At 46.6% G+C, this 17,286-nt stretch overlaps 1 protein-coding gene across 1 annotated transcript in view; it reads right to left on the bottom strand.

The window, feature by feature from the left end:
- LOC125306861 (EF-hand calcium-binding domain-containing protein 9-like) overlaps positions 1 to 17,286 on the bottom strand; it is a 37,209-nt gene that overhangs the window by 16,892 nt on the left and 3,031 nt on the right. The gene's annotated exons all lie outside the window — the stretch shown is intronic.

The raw sequence follows: 17,286 nt of genomic DNA, 5'->3' as shown, positions 1-17,286 counted from the left end.
ACACCAGCTTTCTAAAGAGACTACATTTGATGCAGGCCAAACTAGGTGGGAACAGTGGCTCTGGAAGTAGGCATTTCGACAAGTCTAAAAATGCCCATCCCATATGAAGCCAACTTGGTAAAATTACCTTGTTAGATATGGTGGCGGTTGTGATGGATATAGAAGAGATGGCAAAAGACATGTCTTATGCAGAAATCGCGAACACTTTAACAAATAATCCTTTGGTTCCTATTGTGCTGAGGTTCCTCTGAGGAGCATCCGACGATGGTAATCTAGCATAATTAGGCACCATCAACCTCAGGACCACCTGGAAACTGAGGTACAAAGCAGTTTGAAGGTACTAAGGATGCTAGCTTCTGGGTAGGCTACTTATAACGCTATATAGGCTTCATTAAATAATGATCACGTAAATTTAAGACCTAAGACTAATTTCAGTATTTGAATTTCGATGTTTTGAAACTGATTAGAAAACGGAAACAACTTGATTCTCAAGTTGATTTTGTATTTTAAAACGAAATAAAATTATCCTTCGCTTTTGTTTTGTTAATTTTCATTTTCAAACGGAAATTGATTGGCCAGAAGATCCACTGACCGAAAGCTGGTGTCCTGTTAATACCATAAGAAAAGGCTGATTATCGTCCTTGTATTTTGCAATCATGGTGGTCCATGGCAGGCTTCCCACAGAAATGTTTCATTTTAAGCAGTGAAGGGCTATCACATTGTAATACAGTATGCGCCTGTGCTCGGCCAGCTAGGTTGCTCTTGGTTGAGGTAACGTCTCAAAGATTTTTGTTGTGCTTGCCGCTGGGCTCAGCGCAAAATAGCAACGACAAAGTTCAACCTGATGCAATCCTTTTGACCACGGCACGCCGCGATGCAAAGCCGCAAATAAGCCGCGAAAAGGCGCTTTGCTGAGCAGCATCGATAGCATCCTGCAAGCACAGTGGCCAGTGTGCCATATATTTTAACAGACAGCAACAAACGCTTAATGGTCAACTATGCCTCTGGCTTGCTGGTTATATAATGCCTGCCTCCACCTGTGTGTTCATTACTCCTACCCAGTAAGAAACTGGTTTTATAGATGAAAGTCTGCATAGCATATAACATAAACAATCAGCAACTGTGTGTCTATTGTAGGCCTATTCGCTTTTATAACCAACAAATATATAGTTAGCAGGTTTATCTTAATCATCTTCATCTATAATGCTGCCCATGGAGCACAGCTAACAGCACACATTCAATACTCCAAAGATGGCGCATATCTCGAAATTCACGCTTATGACTTTAAATTCACATGCTGTGGCTATTATTCCACACTAGCACTATGTCACTACTGCTTGCATGTGGCCAACCCTCCTTCTTCATTCCTCACATCTTGAAGTTGCACATAGCTCGGCTCATAAATCATCACTACCTAAGCCATACACACACACACACACACACACACACATAGCTCCACTCATAAAGAACTTTGAATCTTTGCTGCCAGAAGGTTGCAACAGAATAAATAATGTAGCATGAATAAAATATTGCATTTAAAGAAATGCTTCATAATAAGTTTTAACACCCCTAATATTTCTATATTTTGCATTTCTATATATTGTGGAAAATCAGTGAGCATGCCATACAAATTGAGTGGTTTCAGTCATACTGAGGAAACATCCATCCTACAAAGTGTGGCCTGGCTAGGAGTTAATAGTCCCCAAACATGCGCCAGGAGTAACAGTCCCCAAACATCGCCAGGAGTAATAGTCCCAAACATAAGCTAGGAGTAATAGTCCCTCACAGTCTCCCAAACATGGCTAGAGTAATAAGTCCCCAAACATCACTAAGAGTAATAGTCTCCAAACATGGCTAGGAGTAATAGTCCCCAAACACGCCAGGAGTAATAGTCCCAAACATTGCTTCTCAGATCATGTAAGTTTTTTCAGAGTGTCAAACTGAAGTAATGTCGCTAGGATTTGGAATCTGAGGTCTGAGATCCCAATTTGAGATGTAGCAACAAACTTGTAGTGGACCGCCCATATTCTTTATAGTAAAAACATATATCTCTATAGTCTTCACTGGGCTTTATCCAACCGGTTGCTTAAATGTAATTAGGTTGTTAACGTCACGCAGTCAGCTGACGCCAAAAGGCTGCTTGCCAAACCTTGCAGGGAAGACCACTAATTACCAGGAAACTCTTATCGAGAGAGACATTACTGAGGGCATGTGAGACGTGGCGGGAGCATTTTAAACAGAGATTTCACACTGATGTAGTTACACTGGATTCCTCTGGATCGCACTTTGTGATTAATCCTTTGGAGGAATTACTAGCAGCCCAGGATCCTGAGCAAAATAGGACCGCTCAAACTACTTTGTATTTGCACATGACTGAATGGATCGCAGCATGGCAAGATGTTTCCCTTTTCTCTTGTCGGGGTGTTGGCGAAGATCCCTGGTTCAAGTCGTGGCCTACTCTGCAGTTTCCCTGGCTAGTCTCCCACTGGTAACTCAACACTCATCTCCGAAGTTCACGCTTTCCTTCCGGCCAGTATATCAACTAATTCAAATATATTCCACAACTCACTTTCCTTCCTGCGACTCAGACTCTTTCATACTTTCCTTTGTTTAAATATCATTTTTATTTTTCGATTGTATGGATGGACAATGATTATTTAAGTTGTATATGAATATTTTTTTTTTTAATTTAAACTATCACAATATATGATTTGAAACTTATAAAACGCGTGTTGTTTGATTTATGTGATAGTTTCGCTGTAAAGGTGGCTACATTTGAATTTGCAGCCAAATACTGCCTGGCATCCCAGAGACAATTTAATCTAATTTAAAAATAAAAAGATTCAGATTAGTCACGTTACAAACTTATCTGATTTGACACAGGAATGACCTATTAATAACCTGTGTGTGTGTTATTGTCTTGTAGCCTGTGTATAGGCCATATATGAATAACCCGTAATATGTTCTGTGTGTGTGTGTGTGCGTGTGAAAGTGTAGTAATGTGTAGTATTAATTAATGTAGGCCATATTAATAACCCGTAATATGTTCTGTGTGTGTGTGTGCGTGTGTGTGTGTGTGTGTGTGTGTGTGCGCAGCGCAGCGCGTGTGTGTGTGTGTGTGTGTGTGTAGGCCATATTAATAACCCGTGTATTATGTTCGTGTGCGTGTGTGTGTGTATGTAGGCCATATTAATAACCTGTATAACACAGTGTTTTGGAGAGCCTGGTGCAGAAAGGAGGCCTGAGCACACTCTGCTGAAGAGAAGCCGACTCAAGGTACATTTACACACACACATATACACACACACAAACACATATACACACACAAACACATACACACATACACACACACATATACATCATTATTGTACACACACATCACATTGGTACACACACACAATAATAACATCCATCACCGTGTTTTTGTGAGGTTCAGGAGGATGGATGATGATGATGATGATGATAAAGATGACGTGTGTGTGTGTTTGTGTTTGTTTGTTTGTTTGTTGCAGGGTACAGTGGCTGCAGATAAAAATGAGATTCTGTTCTCTGAATTTAACATCAACTACAACAAAGAGCCCCTGCTCTACCGCAAAGGCACCACTCTCATCTGGGACACGGTGAGTGAGTGTGTGTGTGTGTGTGTGTGTGTGTGTGTGTGTGTGTGTGTGTGTGTGTGCGCGTGCGAGTGAGACAGACAGAGAGACAGTGGGTTGACCAATTCTAAACTTGTTTCTCAGATGAAGAGGTCACCACCAAGAAGGTGAAAGCAGCCAATCAGAATGAGTCAGAGTCCATGTGACCCGCATTCAGAAAGAAGGTCACTGCCCACCATTGTGACATCATTGAGAACAGTTCTGGGCTGAGCATCCAGATATTCTGGAGTCGGACTGAGCAGCTCCATCAGAGCCGCATACACACACACACACACACTGGACTGTTGAGTCGGTCTGATGCCAATAGCCTACCACCTTGTGACTGAAGTTCATCTACATTTTCATGTTTGTTGTAATAAACCGACATCTTAAGTGTGTGTGTGTGTGTGTGGTGTGACCACTGTGACTACTGTCAGACCCTCAGGAGGTTCTAGCAACAACCACATGCACACACACATGGCTAAACACATGCACGCACACACACACATCAAGCATATCCTCACACACGCGACACACACCAAGCCCATTGGAATAAGAGGCTGTCCAGCTGTGGCCAGGCACAAGATTCACTCTGGCGGCGTTAATAGCCTTGCAGCATGCAAGCACCCGGGTAAGATTTCACTCGGCTCTGGCATCAATACACACACACGCCACTGCCCCCCCCACCCACACACACACACACACACACACACACACACACTCCACTGCCCCCCCTGCCACATGGATACACACACACACAAAGGGGCTTTTGATATAACCTCCCGAGTAATATCACGGACGTTTGTCAAATGGAGGTCCTACTCTTCGGTGATTCAGATATGATGCTAACCTCAAGTGACCTTATACTGACTTTTATCTGGACCTATGTGTGAAGCGACACGCATCGTTACAGAATCTGGTATGGTTGCCGAAATTTAGGGGTGGGGGGTTTGCAGAGTTCGCAGATACAGATATGACGAGAATATATGCGGCCCCTGTCATGCTGCTGTTTTTGTTTACAAATGTATGCATGGCCCCAGCCGTATGAACTGGCTGGGGCGCCTATAGTCGCGCCGGCACCGGTTGATTCCCTACCGTGGTCCTTCCCGATCCCACCCCGACTCTCTCCCATTCACTTCCTGTCATTCTCCACTTTATCCTATCCGCCCAATAAAGGCATACAAAAGCCCCATGCATGTATGCATTAGGCTATGTAGGCTAAAAAGAAGAAAAATCTATTGTCGAATACCGTATGTGCATGGGCCTGCCCGAAGCTGGACTCACAGTATTTTGTATCGTGGTTCAAATAAACACATTTATCTGTTTTTAACGTTATGTAGAAGAATTACTTGGCTATGGGAACCTAAATCTGGTTTATGCGTTGGAGATAGCATGCACAAACTTGTAGGCTTTATGGTACCAGCCAATTCAGTAGGCCTAACTCTTCAAGGCCATCATATACAACATTTTTAAACAAACAAAATACTAACATAACGGTGAAGTGGTTACGTTTTAATGGTTTATTTTCCAAAAGCATCCTCTCCCCATGTGTCTATTGCATTTACGTAAGGAGCTTGGAACAAAGTTGGGTTTTCTTTGTTTCATTTTCTAGGCATATTCATTCTCAACAAATATCAGGCTCAGCAGTGAGGTCATGGAGAAGGCTATCAATGAACAGAAACCGACCGTTGGCAATTCGTAGATTTAAATTTAAATACCTCTGTTATTGTCATCAACGACGCCGTTAGGCTACTGCCTTTTTCAGCGCTCTGCTTATGATGATTTGGTCTTTAAATTCTTTTGGCCTTTCGATCTTGGGTTGTAGGCTACATCAACAAGCATCTTGCTGTTCTCCAAGTGACCTGATCACAATTAAGCCACAAAGTCTGCCCTCATGGACAGTAGGTAGCTCTTGGTGGATGTCTGCGTCTTTCCAGGCTGGAGATTTTCTGACACAGTACTATGCCACTCCATCCTGACACTGGCATTTAAGTCAGATTTATGCCCCTGCCACATGGGCCTTCTAAAGAATAGTCATCAACACCTCTCACTAGGTGTGAATTTTAACCGCATGTTCTACACTTCAGCACATTTACATAATATCCGAGGAAATAGGAGGGGAATAGTAGAACAAACCGGCTAAGTTCGACTTCCAAATGACCCGCTTATGTTGTTCAGATATACCGCCCAACCGCTTAACATCTGCAGAACCTCTGGTCTTTACGCATTATGTCTGGAAGCCCTAACACACCCACTGGCCCCCCTGCCACACACACACACACCTCCCGGGCCCTGCCCAGTAAGTGCAGGTCCCTTCCAGTTCCCTGTTCAGTTCACTCTGTCAAAATAAACTAAATGAAATATGGATTTGAAACTTTCATGATCCTTTTTCTGATTATTATGACCGCCCTAAATGAAGTGGTCATATAGGGGAAGGATTTTTTTTTTTTTCTACTTCCTGAATTTTTAGTCATCGATACCGGGACACCGAACCACGGGGCCCATGAAATTTAGTGGGTATGTAGCCCCACTAGACTTTTACGGAAAAATTTCTGTCATGAGCTCTCTCTGCCTGGTAACACTGATTAAAGCCTGATGACCTCCACCTGTTCCTGCTCTGCCCTGCCTCACCCTCGTTTACCTACCAGCTGCACTGCATTCACCACTCATCATGCCCTGTATTTAAAGCCTTGCTTTTCAGTCCACATTTGTCAGATCGTCTGCAAACCCAAGCACCAGTTACCTGCCTGTCTTGGGAAAAAACGACTCTGACTCTTTGCCTGTGAACCCAGACCAGCTCGACTACCTCTTTGATCTCCAGCCCGGTAATCTTGACCTGCCTTCCGTCTCTCTTCTCGAATATACAGCTGGCCCTTGACTGTACTGCTGCTTCGTTTCAATTGCTGTTGTGTGTGTGTGTTTCCCCAGGACTTCCTGGATCATCCAGCTCCTGCCATTGCTGCTTTCGGCTATTGGGGGGAACACACACGCATGACTCTTGGAACTCCCCGGAACCCCTGTAACCCCCAACCCTTAAATAAACATTCTAACGTGGCGCTTTTGTGGTCCTCTCGTCCTGTTTGGTGTCTGACAGTGCGATCTGACCAAACATGGACCCAAGCCTGCGGTCAGAACCAGCATGGAAACCGGCGAACCAGAACCACCCACACCGCCATGCAACGCCTGGAAGAGACTGAGAGGCAAAACCGCCTTGCACTGCTGACCTGCCTCCCTACTTCAAGCCCGGCTACCAACAGCTTCAGCAGTTCCAGCAGCAACAGCAACAACTTGCAATGGTCATTCAACTTCTCACCAACCTTTCTCCTCTGCCTGCTCCCACCCAGCCCAGCCCCAGCCAGCCTGCTCACCGAGACCATCCGCTTCCACCTGCTCAGCTCCCCAGGCCAACCCCTAATCCTGGGCTACCCTTGGCTCCGTCTCCACAATCCTCACCTCGATTGGGCCTCGAACTGTGAAAGAGTGGGGGAAATGCCTGCCACCTGACCTGTTTGCGTGCTGCCTTTCGCTGCCCCCGGCTCAGTACCCCCAGCACTGCCCCCCGACATTTCTAATGTCCCTGAATGTTACCATGGCCTCCAGGAGGTGTTCCACAAGACCAAAGCCACATCTCTGCCCCCACACCGTCCGATGAATGACTGTGCCATTGATCTCCTCCCTGGGACTGCTCCACCCAAAGGTCACCTCTACTCACTATCCCTCCTGAAAGAAAAACTATGGAGGATTACATCAGGGGACTCCCTGGCAGCTGGACTCATCCCGCCCGTCTTCCCCGCCAGCTGGTGCGGGTTCTTCTTTGTGGGAAAGAAAGATGGTTCTCTTCGCCCCTGCATTGATTATCCAGGTCTGAGCGATGTCACAGTGAAGAACCGGTACCCTCTGCCTTTACTCACCTCTGCTTTTGAGTTGCTCCCAGGGATCCACTATTTTCACCAAAACTGGACCTTAAAATGCTTACCACCTAGTCCGAGTAAGGGAGGGTGTGAGTGGAAGACTGCATTCAACACCCACACCGCCATTATGAGTACCTGGTAATGCCATTTGGCCTCACCAACTTGGCGGTATTCCAGGCGCTGGTGAATGATGTGCTGCGGGACATGCTGAATAAATTAGCTCTTAGGTACCTGGACGACATCTTAATTTTTTTTCTCCAGAACTCTGTCCGAACACACTCGTCATGTCCAGCTGGTTCTTCAACGGCTCCTGGAGAACTCCCTTTATGTCAAAGCTGAGAAATCGAGTTCCACGCTCAGACTGTGTCGTTCCGATACATTGTGCGCTGAAGGCAATATCCAGATGGACCCAAGCAAAGGTCTGGCAGTTACCTCCTGGCCAGTTCCAGGAATAGGAAGAAGTTGCAGCAATTCCTTCGGGTTTGCCAATTTCTACGGAGATTCATCCGAACTACAGCTCCGTCGCCTCCCCTCACAGCTCTGACCAGCATCAAACACCCCTTTTCCTGGGACCCCAGAGGCCAACACAGCCTTTCATACCCTCAAGGCCCGGTTCACCCTGCCCCATCCTCCAGATGCCGGATTCAGACCCGGCAGTTCGTTGTCGAGGTGGATGCCTGCCGGGCGGGGAGTCGGGGCCATACTCTCTCAGCGGGCAGAGGAGGACAACAAGTTGCACCCCTGTGCATTTTTTTTCTCGCCCGGCTTTCACCTGCAGAGCACAATTATGATGTTGGAGACCGGCTGTTGGCAGTCAAGCTTGCCCTGGAGGAGTGGCGTCACTGGCTGGAGGGTCCACAGTTCCGTTCCTGGTCTGGACCCGATCACAAAACCTCGAATACATCCGCCAAACGTCTTAACCCCAGACAGTCCCGCTGGGCCTTGTTTTTCACCAGATTCAACTTCACCCTGTCATACCGCCCAGGTTCCCGGAACACCAAGCGGGCCGCTCTCTCCGTCAGTTTCATAAGGATGACGCCCCTTCCCAGGAACCTGCATCAATTCTGCCCGATCCCGTCGTCGTGCTGCCCTGACCTGGGATATCGAGGAGGAAATTCAGGAGGCCCTCCGTGACCATCCCAGTCCCAGTGCATGCCCAGGCGGGTCGTCTCTTTGTCCCAGAGAATTTGAGGTCGGGTCATACAGTGGGGACACAACTCCCGCCTTGCCTGCCACCGGGCTCCGCCCCGCCTGCCTCTCATCTCCTTGCCCAGCTTCTGGTGGTCTGCTTTGAGAAGGGATGTCCCGAGGAATGCGTCCGTGCCTGCCCCACCTGCAATCAGAACAAGTCCTCCACTCGGCCCCGCTGGTTTTACTCCAGCCTTGCCTGTGCCCACACGCGACCCTGGTCCCACGTCTCCTTGGACTTTGTAACTGGCCTCCCACCATCAGGTGGGATGGCGGTCATTCTCACTGTGGTTGACCGGTTCAGCAAGATGGCACACTTCATTCCCCTCCCTAAACTGCCATCTGCCAGAGAGACTGCCCAGGCTGTTCTTGATGATGTCTTCCGTCTACACGGGCTGCCCAGGGATGTTGTCTCCTGACCCAGGTCCATGCATTCACCTCCACATTCTGGAAGGAGTTCTGCCCTTCTAGGGCCACAGTGAGTCTCACCTCTGGGTTCCACCCCCAGTCCAATGGTCAATCCGAGCGGGCAAACCAGGAGCTGGAGAAGGCGGCTGCGGTGCATGGTTTCTCGCCAAACCCCAGGCTTGGGCACAACAACTGGCGATGGATAGAGTATGCTCACAACTCCCTCACCTGCTCTGCCACTGGTATGTCACCTTTCCAGTGTGTGTATGGCCTACCAGCCCCCCTGTTCCCCAGCCAGGAGGGAGATGTGTCCTGCCGTCTGCCCTGCCCCTATGCCCGCCCGTTGCCCGTCGTACCTGGTCACAAGCTCTGTACCCGCTTACTCAAGTCAGCTGTCAGCTATGCCACTGGGGCTAACCGCCCGAAGATCGCCGGCACCCGCCTACCGTGTTGGCCAGAAGGTGTGGCTGTCAGCCAAGGATCTCCCATCATGGTGGAATCGCGTAAACTGGCACCTCGATTCCTCGGTCCGTTCCCTATCCAGAGGGTCATCAGCCCAACCGCAGTCCGGCTCCAGTTGCCAACCTCCATGAGGGTGCACCCTACTTTCCATGTTTCAAAGTCAAGCCCGATGCATGAAAGCCCGCTGGTCCCCGTGCCGCTTCCTCCTCCTCCTCCTGCGCCTGGTTGGCGGTGGGCTGGTGTGACACCGTTCGGCCCTGCCCGGTCCAGGCGGCGAGGTAGGGGCCTCCAGTATCTCTGGAAATGGAACTGGGAGGGCTATGGACCTGAGGAGAGAACCTGGGTGCCAGCCAGTCGGATTGTGGACCCGGACACTCATCGCCCGACTTCCACCGTCTGCATCCTGATCAACCTGCAATCCGTGGGGCCTCCCCAGAGGGGGTCCCTAACCGTCCTGCCCCCGGCTTCCTGTCCTGTGCCTGACCCTGACCCCTGTCTCCGGTACCTGTCCCGCCTTCTGTCCACGACCTCCAGCTCCCTCCGAGGATGAGGATGTTCACTGACCGCTCGAGGAAATTCTAGCCCTCCACCGGCTCCCCTCCGCCCTCCCGGCGTGGTGTCACTCTTAGGGACTTCTGGGGCCGTCCCTTAGGGGGTTCTGTCATGAGCTCTCTCTGCCTGGTAACACGCTGCTGATTAAAGCCTGATGACCTCCACCTGTTCCTGCTCTGCCCTGCCTCACCCTGGTTTACCTACCAGCTGCACTGCATTCACCACTCATCATGCCCTGTATTTAAAGCCTTGCTTTTCAGTCCACATTTGTCAGATCGTCTGCAAACCAGCACCAGTTACCTGCCTGTCTTGGAAAACGACTCTGACTCTTTGCCTGTGAACCCAGACCCGCTCGACTACCTCTTTGATCTCCAGCCCGGTAATCTTGACCTGCCTTCCGTCTCTCTTCTCTGAAATACAGCCTAGCCCTTGACTGTACTGCTGCTTCCGTTTCAATTGCTGTTGTGTGTGTGTGTTTCCCCCAGGACTTCCTGGATCATCCAGCTCCTGCCATTGCTGCTCGGCTATTGGGGAACACACACACGCAGACTCTTGAACTCCGGAACCCTGTAACCCCTGTAACCCTTAAATAAACATTCTAGCGTGGCGCTTTGTGGTCCTCGGCCCCTGTTTGGTGTCTGACAATTTGCAGCCCCCGGGGGCCCTCCCCGATGCTGGGCCCCGAACCGCAAAAAAAGCAGTTTTCCTAAATAACTACCTGAACCGTGGCACTGAGGATGAAGAATCTTTTTTATGGTATGTTGGTCTCAAGGGCCCACATCAACCTGGCCCATAATCACTCATTTGTGATTGGCACCCCTCCGGTAAAAAAAAATGAAAATGCAATATTATTCTACTTTAATCGCCCTATCTTCAGTTAAGATGTTCAGAACTGCACCAAATTTTATTTGTATGATTGACCTGGCATTCCCTGGGGACCTCGGTATGCCAAGTTTCAGAAATTTCATCCATGGGGGTCTAAAAAATTTAGGTTATGTGTACATTTAGTGACTGTACACTCATTGGCCTGTAGATGGCGGTGCACACATATACACATGCACACACACAGGCACCCACATACTATCGGTATTAGAACGGCCGATACATAATTACAAATTCAGTAGGATTAAAAGAAAGCCAAAATAAATATTCATCATCATCATCATGGCTGCATTTCCAGTATTGGCGATAAGTAGCCGTTTGTCCACTAGATGGCGCATCATTGCAGTGAGACCTAATTTTGTTGGAAGTTAAAAGTAGGTTGGAAAAACAATGGGCGCTTCCTACAAGGACCTGTAGTTTACATGAGAGAACGTCTAATAAGGATAGGGCGATGTTCACATGAAATGTAATTCCCATTTCTTCTTGAAGCGAGAAATAAATCTGAGGATGTTTATCAGACATGCTTGGTTTTACTGCAGGTACGCGTTAATCTTATAATATCAATAAGGACCTAGGTAATGTTACCGTTAGCGTTGGTTGAGTGATGGATAATTTGATTGATTGCATTTGTAGAAAACTATAAATGCGGTTATACCAAGCAAATGTATAGCAGCACTGTTTGTATCTTTCGACTGTCATTTATTGCACGTGCTACAAAATCATTCTGTGCAATGGAAGATTTACCAACGTTACACCCGGTCTGATACAGTTTTGCCTATACATGGTGAGACTGAGACTGTTTATTTTGTTTTAAGTGCAGCAGGGGTGAGAGGGGGAATCGATGTGCTTTGATTCCAGCTTGGTAGTTGTAGTCTGTGAAATTAAAAAGCACGTGTGTGTGAAGTATCCAACAATGACACCTTCATTTCATTATGGCTGCTTTAGCAACACGCTTAAGCTACTGTGTGGGTCCCATTTAGAAGTGGCTACTTCATTCAAGCGCTTTCCTTGACTCATGGAGCTGCGTGAATTTTATTACAACTTTTAAGCCACGGTATGGCAGTTTAAGTCCCGCTTGATACTGTAAGGCGTAAGCCATTGGTTTCAAAGGAGATTTTATTTGTGTAAGCCAGCATAGCCTATTGACAATTTATGTTGTAAATAGGCCTATCAGATAAACCTACCTCAGGCTTAGGGAAGCTAACAGCTTTCTATTAGGATCTAGTTTGTTAGTTACATTGTCATAACTCCCTGATGCATTTTTTGCCAGGAGCGTGGATATCTCAATCGGAAAATTAAAATCGATATCGGGTGCCTATATGGACTAGGCTGGGTGAACCCAGCCTGATCTGCCCGGCTATTTATTTTTTTGATTTCTTAAAAGATTGAGCTTGGTCTGGTGAAAGCCAGACTAGCCATGGACCTCAGTTACACAATGCAAGGGAACATGAATCAGCCTATATTTGCACGAACAATAACGGACAACAGCTCTTCAACTTTGGCCCGTTAAAATGTGTATGAACAGTCTAGCGGCGCATTTCATCAAGGCCCATTTGGACATGTCAGTTATTTGCACCACTGGTTAGATGTACAGCATTTCGTTTCAGACTACTGTTACTTAATTTGTGCATTAACAATAACGTTTCAGACTACTGTTACTTAATTTGTGCATTGACAAAAAGTATCACATGAACTAAAGATGACTAAAATCTTATGTAGAAGAAGAAACATTCACAAAAATCCATCCATCCAAAATGACCTTTGTTTTGATAGCTGTTGAAAACGGCATGGAACTGACAGAGATGTTTTTGTTTATAAATAAATAAATAAATAAATAAATAACATTATGCTGATACCTTTTGCTTTTTCCCAAATACAATGTAGCCTACAGGTGTAAAGTGACCTTTCATCAATCCAGTTGCAATGGATGAACTGTGATGAAAAAATGCAAACATCGTGCAATCAAACAACTGCATATAGGCCTATGCCATGTAAAAACGTGACATTATTATGAATTAAATTTAGTTTAGTTTGCATGCATTTTTTAAAACTCATGGTCGAGGCTACGTCCCGGTTAGGAATGTCCTGCGGCGTCGGTAACGGGTCAAGGCCCGGGTGGTTGGGGGACCTGTAGTAACACCTCCCATTTATCCACAGCCAAATCCTCATGGAAACACCTGGAGAGACAATCATGTTTGGGGTGCCCAGAGGGTCTGGGCGAAAATAATGAAAAAAATGTTTTTAACCAATATTAGCTTTTGAGATGTCTATCTAAGGGTTTTTAGTGGTGCTGAATCTATCCCAGCCATTCATTTTGAGTAAAAATGACTCCAAGTCCATAAAAAATCCGTAACAAGTGGTTTTATTGAACAATTACAAAACAAAACTTCCTTAATCGGTTTAAAATTGAACAAACCTCATCCAACTCCCCTGCTCTCCCTCACTCCTGTTATCATCTGGCTGGTTGGTGTTCTGGCAAGAGTTACCATGACAGTTCCAACAAGCAGAAATACACTTGACTCCTTGCTTTTTACCTGAGAGTGTCACAGCCACCTGCACAAGTGGCCGTGGATAAATTGGGAGGTGTTACTAGACACCTATAGGAACACATAGTAAAAAAAGCTATTGGTAAGATTTTTTTTTTTGCAGATTTTTTAGGCGAAAAAAAATGCCTAATTTTCCCTAACTATTAGTTGGACGGTTGAGTCAGAGTTACCATTTAGCTGGGCGGCTGAGCCAGGTGAGAGGTGTACATGGTACAAAGTGGTACATGGTAACTGCAATCGCGTGGGGCTTGTGTCGTGACGTGGTGAAGGGGTGGCGCCGGGATGCGAGACAAGAGATGCTCTCGCGCACCCACCCTGTTGTGCGGGCGGTTAATGATATAGCCTATCAGATGCCATCGCATCGCACCGGAAATCCCGAACAAGCTTTACAGTTTGTGATAGAGAAACTGTATACACGCGCTCCAGTGTCGGAGTAATCGGTGTCTACTCATGCATGTCTAAGATTTCATCTTTTCTGTAGAATGCTATTCTCCTTTTTTATCATGAGTCTGTCGAGCGCGAGCAGCGGGCGTACGGTACAGCGCATGCCTGTATGTGTTGTTGTGCAGTCTTCTTTATGAAGGGGAACGCTGATGTCCGCCAGCAACGGTAAGTCTGTCGGCCTGAACATTTATATATCTTTTGAGAGCTATGGAGAGATATCGTCGTGCGTTATCACTCACTGAGCCGCTGCGCGTAGCCAGCAGTCAATGGTATCGACGCGACACCGGACAGCGCGAGAGTGGTGAATAAGACAAAACAACCACAGCAACAAAAGCCCCAAAATGAAGAAATCTGTCTCGTGATGAAGATTCTCTCCGGTAAATGCGGACGTGTTTGTTGTCATTAACTGACCCTAGGTGATTAATAGTTGAATGAAAGTTCAAGATGCGTGTTTGTCAGATGTAACATGCCTTAAATAATCAATAGTACGAGGTGTGAGTACGCTGTGCACCTGTGCTGTCAAATTCTCACTTAATAAACCGAGCTACGCGCGTGTGTTTGCAGGGGAAGTGGGTTGAAGCGAACGGAGCCGCACCGGGCTATGAGGTGACGTATCCACGGTGGCTGCCGGCTAAAACCCACCGCCTCCCAACTGGAGAAAAGGTATGGTGGAGTTGTGTGTGTGTGTGTGAGAGGAGAGCTCTGAGCCGACAACTTGCATCAAGGACCTTCAGCCCTGCCAGCAGGTTCACTACACAGGCGCGTGGTGATCCTGCATCAAAAGGAATGCTATTGGCGTGCTGTAACGGACGCTCGTGTCTACACACCCCTGGTCCAAAATTAGCGGCACCACTGTAACAGCAATAGACAGATTACTGTAAAAATACCACCTCTCTCTCTCTCTCTGTGTCTCTGTGTGTGTGGAAGCATCCCTTCTGATGTTGAAGTCTGATCACAGCGGAGGGTCGTGGATCTTTCCTTCAACTGCAGAAGAACAAGTCAGTTTTCTAGCAGTGTGTGTGTGTGTGTGTGTGTGTGTGTGTGTGTGAATGTATGAATGAGCAAGTTATTTTTAGTGGTCATCTCTCTCTCCCACTGGCAGCTCTCTATAAATACAAAGAGTATGACCTGTGTGTGTGTGTGTGTGTGTGTGTGTGTGTGTGTGTTAGTGGGTGGGTGGTGGTGGCGATATGCTGACCCAAAGACTTATGTTTCATTGGCAGGTCTAGACTTGACCATCATAGCAGCTTGTGTGTGTGTGTGTGTTTGCAAGATGTTTGCAAGAGTGAGTGATACCTCAAACAGTTGGCAAGATATAAGAGGCAGAGAAGTGTGTGTGTGTGAAAAGCTGAACAGATAACGCCTCTACTACTGAGAAAGATGACAACCACAAAAAACTGAACACACACACACACACACACACACTGTTAACTCAAGAGGAAATCTGTCTCAACATCCTTCCCGCTCAGATCTGCAGTGCTGGTTACCACACACACACACACACACACACACACACACACACACTCTGAGGTATTGATTGATCTGAAAGTATCTCCTCCTCTGCTTCTCCTTCTTATTCTTATTCTTTCTGTAGCACTGTGTGTGTGTGTGTGTGTGTGTGTGTGTGTGTGTAAAAATGGGTGTGTGCGCAGCACGCGGCGTGCGCGTATGTGGGAATTTCATTCTATTATGTGTCTGTTTGTGTCGGTGTATATATGTGTGTATATATGTTTGTGTATATCATTCACAGATTCCAGTGTCTTCCTCCCATGACTAATACGCACACACACACACACACACACACACACATACACACACAAGACACATGCTTTTTAGTTGAATGAGTGTGAGTGTCTGAAAGGGGCTAATATCCTTAAGAGCCGCCTGGGTGGCTTTTAAGGAGTCAACACACACACACACACACACACACACACACACACACACAATAATAATAATAATAATAATAATATTCTTAAATTTTCCTCTTTGGGGATCAATAAAGTATCCATCTGCACACACACGCATTCATATTCCCTCTTTTCTCCATCACTCTCTTCTCTCCTTTTGTCTTTCTACCCCCCCCCCCCCCGTCCTCCTGTCCCCTGTCCTCCTAGTGAGGTCATCCCAGTGTGATGTCATTCAATCTCTTAAGTGAATGCCCCCAATGCAGCACAGCTGCAGCAATTCACACACACACACACGCGACACAGACACAGATACACAAAGACACTAAGCTTAGGGCTCAGTGAAGTCTTTGTTTCGCTACTAAAATCACAGCCCTGCCTTATGAAATAACAACACAATAATAATATCACACACACACACACACTCACACGCGACACACACAATAATACAGACACAAACAGCATACAGTATTCGAAAAGTTGTCGGTTCAATTCCTGGTTTCCATCAGTTGTGCCCTGATAGCACTTAACCCCCCCCCCCCACACACACACACCAAGGCATAGCTCTGGTGTCAATGCCCCTTGTAATGTGGTAATTGATGTAAGTTGCTTTGGATAAAAGCCGCCTGCAAATGAATAGAAACACTGAGATCGCAGGTGTGTGTAAAGGTGTGTGTGTGTGTGAAACATGCATGCTCGAGATTGTATGCAGCGTGTGTGTGTGGGTTAAGGTTCACAGACAGGGATGGCAACATACATCAACATGTATTTTATGAATAGTGGGTAAATACGCCATTTTAAGTGTATCAAAATAAACCGTTAAAATACAGTGCACATGCCATAATAAAATGATGCTAAAAATGCTTTTAAAGGGAGCACATGAAATCGCTGTACACACACACCGCTTCAGAATTAGGGGAGACATACAATACAGTCCAGACGCGATAGTAGGCTAAATGCCCTCCGCTGGCTGCAGAAAAATTGCAGTTTAACAATAAACAGCAATGCTAACTGGAGGTGTACCTTGTCTAGTTTTATGGCATAAATATATTGTTTTTATAGGTGGCATGCGCCATCAAGAGCTTCCATGTACTTCAGATGTTTGTCAACATCAGACAAAACTTTTCACAATTTCGCGACAATTTGCGGAAAGGTGTAGTACAGGCAGAGACGAAGTTGATATTGTATATTAAGGACTTTGCACAGGCTAAGGAAACCCATTCATTTCTGGAGCTGATCGCATTGAAAGTATTTCCCCATATCAGAATTATTAGATCGCCTTTCGCGAACATCAAAGCAAAAATGAACATGGAGAGTGGATGTCTCTGGGGCGTAAGATACCACTGTTACATTT

The sequence above is a fragment of the Alosa alosa genome, chromosome 14 (genome assembly GCF_017589495.1).
Source record: "Alosa alosa isolate M-15738 ecotype Scorff River chromosome 14, AALO_Geno_1.1, whole genome shotgun sequence".
In the NCBI taxonomy this organism is placed as follows: Eukaryota; Metazoa; Chordata; class Actinopteri; order Clupeiformes; family Clupeidae; genus Alosa; species Alosa alosa.
The sequence above is the reverse complement of the archived record's forward strand: the minus strand, read 5'-3'. Positions and strand labels throughout refer to the sequence as shown.